At 47.4% G+C, this 7,500-nt stretch overlaps 1 protein-coding gene across 5 annotated transcripts in view; it reads left to right on the plus strand.

Annotated features, from left to right (window-relative positions):
- The window catches only part of LOC147016943 (FSD1-like protein), a 117,803-nt gene that overhangs the window by 26,154 nt on the left and 84,149 nt on the right, over nucleotides 1-7,500 (plus strand). The gene's annotated exons all lie outside the window — the stretch shown is intronic.

Genomic DNA, 7,500 nt, shown 5'->3' on the forward strand with positions numbered 1-7,500 from the left:
AAATTCGCATTACACCATAAAGGGCCCTCAGGTGAGATATCTCCATAGGTACGTGTGTAGTTAGCCATTTTTCTGTTCTATCTTTTATTTCAAACAAACAGCATCTCAACAACCACGCCATCCCCATCACAGCGTCAACCACACTGCAACCACACCACCTCCACCATCTACGCTACTACATCTTCGCCACTACGTCCGCTTCCGAATGGCAAACAAAGGCGCCAAGGAGGGAACTGCGAGGATGCACCGGTTTCCCCGCCTGTTTCTTCCGTTTGACTTCCCCGCGCTTTGGAGTGGAGGAGGGGCAATGCAGGTCAAAGGTCAGAGGTCATGTGAAGGAGGGGTCTCATTTTGGGAGAATAATTCTCTGGCCCAGAGCCGAAAACTGACTCCCCCGTCCCCCGCACGGGGCGGGGTGCAGGGAAGGCGTGAGGGAACGCCCTTTTCGGGAACCCTCTTGAAGGAAGGTGGAGCCGAAAACGGGGCGGGGCGAAGGGCGGAGCCCGGCGCTATAAAAGACGGACACGGGCGGGCGTGCTCGCGCTTCCTCTTCAGCCTCTTCCTCTGGAGCCTCTTCCTCTTGCGCGCTTCCTCTTGCGCGCTTCCTCTTGCGCGCTTCCTCTTGCGCGCTTCCTCTTGAGCCGCTTCCTCTTGAGCCGCTTCCTCTTGAGCCTCTTCCTCTTGGGCGCTTCCTCTTCCACCTCTTCCTCTTCGTCTTGGCTGGTGCTCTGGTTGGTCTTCAGTTCGTTTTTGTGGAGAGTTGGTCTTCGGGAAGAGGTCCTGCGCCCGCGCCTTGGCGAGCGGCCCTGTCACGAAGGCACGGACGGGAGACGCGGGAGCGCCAGTCGTGAGGTGGACATGCGCGTCCGGACGGGGAGTGCCGGAGAGGGTTTGCCGGCCGCGAGAGAGGTCGGGGCCAGGCGCGACCACGCTGACGGTCGCGGGAGAGGGACTCACCAGCCATAAAAGGGAAGTCGCGACTTCTTTCTTTCTTTCTTTTCCTTCCTTTGCTTTTGGTATAAATGTCTGTGGGTGGCGCCAGTCTGGCTCAAGTAGTATTGTTTTAAGTGTTGCCGTGTGTACATGTATAGTCGGTTGTAGCTCTGCATTTGCTTTTGTTGCATGACTGTTTTAACTGTTATATGTGCATTTTTGACTGTATGGCTGTATATACGTGCTTATCTTTGTGTGTGTGTGTGTGAATAAAACGCTTGCTTGTTGACTGTTCCCGCTCTGCTTCATCTCTTTTCCTTTTTATTGACCCTCCATCTTGCATCACGTAAGGGGTTTGTAGTGGGTGCAACATCCCGGTAATTAATCGGAACCGTCAAGGCCGACGATAACACCACTATGTTATCACTGAAGCACGGAACAGACCGCTTAAGCGGTTAGTGTCCGGAGTCGGCCTGTGGCGTGGTACGATCGCCCGGTCGACCATTCGCGCAGGTACTTAGGTAGATCGAATTTGGCGAGCAACCCTATCCTGCACGGGTGGGCAATTGGCACGATCGTGGTGAGGTTAAACCCCCACCCGTGACCAGCTCCCGGCGTTGTTCCGAGAGGGTGACGACTGAATTGTCCGTCCGGTGGGCGACGTGCCGCGATTCGAGTTACGGGGCCGTTCGCACGCCGGCGGGCGCGAATTCGCAAGTATATATATATATATATATATATATATATATATATATATATATATATATATATATATATATATATATATATATATATATATATATATATATATATATATATATATATATATATATATATATATATATTATAATACCAAGCTTGCACACTAAAAACTCGGCTCGCCGTCACATGATCCCTATGAAATTGCTGTGGCACTTAGCGGACATGCCGACAATGTTTGGGAAGTCTTGGCATTCCATAGTACCACTTGCATTTTGCACAATGCGTATTTTTGTCATTCCCTGTGTACGGTCTGTCATCTACCAGCTATGTTGTACTGCTATCCCGTGCATGTGCACTGGTTTCGCTAGTGTGTATATATATATATATATATATATATATATATATATATATATATATATATATATATATATATATATATATATATATATATATATATATATATATAAAATATTGTTGTGGATTCTCGCCCGTTCGGTGTGCGGGCGACCGACTTTAGCTAATTTGCAGCCGCGCGCGGCCACCGAACGAGCAATATAGTCGCAGCTTTTCGGATCAACGCCGAAACCCAGCTACGGGTGTTGTTAACCACACCATAAACCAGCCAACTCTTCTGTCCACGCGCTACAGGGTCGATCGCCAAATTTGTCGATGTACCTAATTATTCGCGCAGACAGAAATGCCGGGGATTTACACCTCAACGGAGCCTGCACGAAAACGAGCCGCTTTAAGCAGCTCGTTCCGTTTGTGATTGCCGAGCGGTTTTATATCGCCAAGCCCCGTCGGACCAGATGTACGTTTTATCGGCTATTAATCAGTCCAGCTATTTATTCCGAATGCAATTATGGCAGTCAATGGCAGAAAAGGACGCAACGAGCAGGTGACATTTCAACAATGGGGACATTTATTTCAAATGCAATAAATGGGGGGATGGGGGACAAGAAACGAGCAAAAACCTACAGCCAATATCTATGTATTACGTACATGCACTTACAACAATTCTACTTACGGACAAGGCGCCACAGACTTTCATGCAAAAACCCCAGAAAAGAAAGATAGCACTGGGCTCGTAAACCTTTAATGTTCCTCGGAGCTGGGATGACCGAAGGAGCTCCGTAAGGCCATGCAGGTTACCTTTGTCATCCTTGAGGCGACTCGATGGGTCTTTTTGTTGGCGACCCTCCGTATGTCTCCGTATGTTGTCAAAGCGGCAGCTGTTGTAACGGCGCCTTGGTTGGTCCAGGGCCTAGCAGCGCGGCCTGGTCGATCGGGCCTGGCCGATGACGCTTCAGAGGAGCGAACAGGCCTTGCTCTTTACGAGTTGATGCTCTTTAAGAGCCCGCTCACTCCTCAGCGTCGCTCGACCGAGTCGGGGCTCGATCGCCCTGACCGTTATGTAGCTGGCCGGCGACTTCTCTCCGGCTGGCGACCTCTCTCCGGCTGGCGACTTTGCTGCTGACGACAACGACCAACAACCACCGTTTGGACTCACCAACTTGATTGCCTCCCCCGACCAACTCTGACCAACTCTGCGTCGAAACGTGCCTTTTTATAGCCCGGAGGGTGAAGCCACTGTAGGCTTCGCCACCCGAAAGCGGCGCATGCCCCTTTCACCCTTGAACTTTCACCCCTGGCTGGCTCCGCCCCTTTCGTCGTTTTGATCCATTTTGCAAGTCATGCGCGGCCGTGTTTGAAATCACTTTTGCCGCTGTCGAGGATGCCATCGTGTTCGTTTGTGGAGATGTTGTTTGTTTGGGAAAAGATGGCAGCGCCATGGAGATGCTGGTGAGGAGATGTTGGCGGTTGTGGGGAAGGTGGTGAGGAGATGTTGTTTAAAATAAAGATAGGAAAGAATAACACTACCTCAAAGGTTCACAACCCGGCACACGAATAAATCCAGTTATACATCGGTGGGGAAATCTAACCTGGACACACACTTATCGACATAACTGATCTTCGGAGAACCTGAATGGTGTTCTGTGAATTTCCACAACCGTCACAATATATATATATATATATATATATATATATATATATATATATATATATATATATATATATATATATATATATATATATATATATATATATATATTAGCCTGGTGTTGGCGTAGTGGTTAGGGTAGCGGCTTTGGATCCAAAAGGTCCTGAGTTCAAGCCCCGTTGGCTGCTTGAATTAATATACACACCAGGAGGTTGACTAAGCCTGTCATCCTTCCGAGGTCGGCCAAGTGAGTACCAGTGTACTGGGCCCGGTGTATGCCCCGGTTAGAATAGGTGTACCATATCCCTGTGTCGTAAGAGGCGACCAGGGCTGCGTCAGGAAGGGCGTCCGGCATAAAACCTGTGCCAAATCATTATGCCGATCAGAATGGATGATCCTCTGTGGCGACCCCTAACGGGAGCAGCCGAAAGAAGAAGAAGAAGATATTGTTGTGGTTTCCCACCGGCGCGTCGCCACGAGCACGACCGTCGATGAAGCAGTGGGGCCGTCTCGGCTCGATCGCCTGGAATTTACAGGTCACCGGCCCGGGTAAGTCCGGGCCGACGGGTCCTGGTTATTTTGGACCGAAATACGCCAATGGGGAGATCACGTGGGGTAGGGTTAATTGCCAACTTCAACTTACCTAAGTACCCACGTGATCCAGCTACCGGGGTACTTCACCCTCGGCGGAACTCGTACGGAAACGAGCCGCTTAAGCAGCCCGTTCCGTGAGCGTAGCCGAGCGGTGATATAGCCGAATTCCGCCGGCCCGATTATCTTGTGACCCTCCAAATGGCCAACTAATCCCTCACACGCAACATGCTCAGTCAATGGACACGACGAGCTGAAAACATTTAACAATTGGGGTTTATTTATACAGTAATCGGGGAACTAGAGAAGCATGCAAGAGCAGAACTATATCGAATACAATAAATGCAATGCAATCATTTACAGCACACAAAGCACTTAACAGTTCTCTACTTGTTAGACGGGCCCACGGACATACCAGTGCCGGCTACAGGCTATAATCAGCAGGGGGGCATTCATTTTTCCAAAGGGGGCACTTTATTTTTCAACACCCCTATATATAGCAAGCAAATGCTCACCTATACAATAAACAACACGGTGAAAGTGCTTTGAAAAAGGCTACAAGTATAGGCTACTACAATTATGCACCACCAACAAATAAAATTATAGCATTTTAATGTTTTTAATGTAATGTCACCATCTCCACGGCAGGAGAGAAAAAAATAAAAGGTACTGCGCACATAACGGGCCTTCACTTATAATGACATCACATAATAGATAGACCTACTGTAGTGTGCACATAACACTATAACTAGCTAGGTTAACATTAGTGTAGTACTGTAGTTCAGTTGACACCTTAACAAAACAATAACTAGGTAATGACGTCGCGCGTCAGGTGTGCTACATCAAAACAAATCCGACTCGGTGCAGTGCCAGTGTACCTTTTCTTATTGCATTTTCATTAAACTATTAATTCATTTGAAAATGTATATATTTATAATCATCACAAAGAACATAAAAAGAACATATATATTTAACACCTGTAAAACATTAAAATAATGGTGGGGTAGGGTACTAATGGCCAATCTGGACTGGGGGGGGGCACAAAGTCTAATCTGGGTGGGCATTGCCCCCTAATGTCCTCCCCCCCCCCCCGTGGGGCCGACACTGGGACCCACGTACGCACGCACACACCCAAGAAATGGTGGCTGATGCCTTTAATAAGGACTTCAGCTTGTAGGGACAGATGAGCTGAAATCCATAACCTATCTCGAAGCTCTCCGCCTCGTGTGGTCTTCAAGCTGTTCGGACCCGGGCTCCAGCGAGGGCGAGCTGGATCCAACCGCCGTGAGCCGCGATCCTTCCCGATCTCCAGCGGATCCCCTTGCGCTCCGGACCACGTGCTGGTGAGACGAAACACCGAGCCTTCCCGAAGATAGATACGTCGTTTTCCAAGTAGAGCCAGCCGAACCAAGATGAGGCCACGAAGCAGAACAAAGTCCGAACCAAGATAACTCAGAACCAGCATGACCCTTTGAACCACCGACTGCACAGCCAACTCGAAGAAGCACCAGCAGAACAACAACCTCGAACCAACTCAACCACCCTTGAACCAGGCCAACACTCGACCACCAGGCCGAAGAAGAACCACGACAACCCGAACCAGCTCCTCCGATGAACCACCAACAACCAGCCACAACCCCCTCTTCCGATGAACAACCCACAACAAGACCCAACTCGAGCCAAGCAGAGTGTCCCTTTTTACCCCTCAGCCCGAATTGGCTGAGGAGTATTGTCATCATAGGCGTTGTCCGGGCGGACGGGCGTCCGTCTGTCAACTTTTGGTTTCCGTCAATTTCGAGGAGAACGCCTTGTCCGATTAAATCCATTTTTGCAGGGTATGTTGGGGTTGAGTAGAGGAAGGTTCCTTTCGAAAATGGGCGCGCTGCGATTTTCAATGTGGCCTCCATGGCAGCCATCTTGAAATTGGTTTCCGGACAAAAACTTGAGAACGGCTTGACTTATTGATTTCATTTTTGTGTTATATAATGGGGGTGTTTAGAGGAAGGTTCCTTTCAATATTCAGCGCAAGGTATCATGGAAGAGCAAGGTATTAACTAACAGTGGAACAAACATCAAGAGAATGAACGAACATGAAAGAGGAGAAGGGGAGGAAACTGAAAGTAGCAAGTAAAATGGCTGCGTTGGTATGCCTATCAAATGTCATTCCATCCCACCCCATCACCCGTCCCTGACGAGTATATTCGCTCGCTAAGAATATATGCAAGAAGAATAAATTTTCATTCCTTTATGTTTCTTTCTGTTGACTGCATCCATTGTTCGACCTGTCCGCCTGTGCGGATCCACACTCGTCTTCACAATTAAGACTAGTTTTACATTCTACTGCATACATTAAAAAAAATTCTGTTTATTTTAAAGAGAAACATACTATACCTGCAATAACTTCAACCTTTGTGCACCTTTATCATGTTTTTAAATGTTTCATCCGTGCAGTCAAACATCATACAGTGCAGGTCTGTATGTTACTCAACCAACATGACAATATATTGGGGGGTGGGGGGTGGGGGTGGGGATTGGGTGTTAGGACAGTACTGACTGACATCAAATGATGCCTAGCATTTTCATTGTTTCTATGGTAACCGTCAAGCGCTTTGTTATTGACATGAGGTTTTTGGTTTTTTTTTTTATGGGGATCACTATATAGCATATCGATGCACAGTGTCAGCTCCAAAGCACACATCTTTTGGTTTATTCAGTACATGGATCACAAAAAAGCCATGTGTCAGTTAGGATACAATTACCTTTGATGGAAGATTACTCACAACTCTGTACCATGTTGGCTGCATTTGCAACTCTTATAATTAAGCCACATTTATTCTAGTTAAGTAGTTAGAGTCAAACTTGTGTAATAGCTGAGCTAAAGTTCTCAACGTTATTACAATTTGAATCTGGTTGCTGGGAAAAGAAGTTCAAATCCCATATACTTCTGTTTATTTGTCCATTGTCTATGAATGTTCTAATTAGTATTAAGGTACACTGATGGTTGCTCGTGTCCTTGTCCTACCAATGGCTTGAGTACAAGCTCCTTCATGAGATTGATATTAAAATAGTACGATGGCCAAATAAGAATTGCACTTCAAACCATCATCTATAGTGAAATGCGGAAAAGTTTTTGTATTTTTTTTTGTGTGGAGAGGGGTGGAGATAAGGCCCTTTATTGGTGGGGGTGGGCGGTGCAGAGTGTGATGGGCAGACTGGGTCAGCAGTGAAGCCCCGATTATAATGAATTTAATTACCATGACCAGTCCACGGAT

The sequence above is a fragment of the Eptatretus burgeri genome, chromosome 11, assembly GCF_056783735.1.
Source record: "Eptatretus burgeri isolate ZD-2024b chromosome 11, Ebu_testis_v1, whole genome shotgun sequence".
Taxonomy (NCBI): Eukaryota; Metazoa; Chordata; class Myxini; order Myxiniformes; family Myxinidae; genus Eptatretus; species Eptatretus burgeri.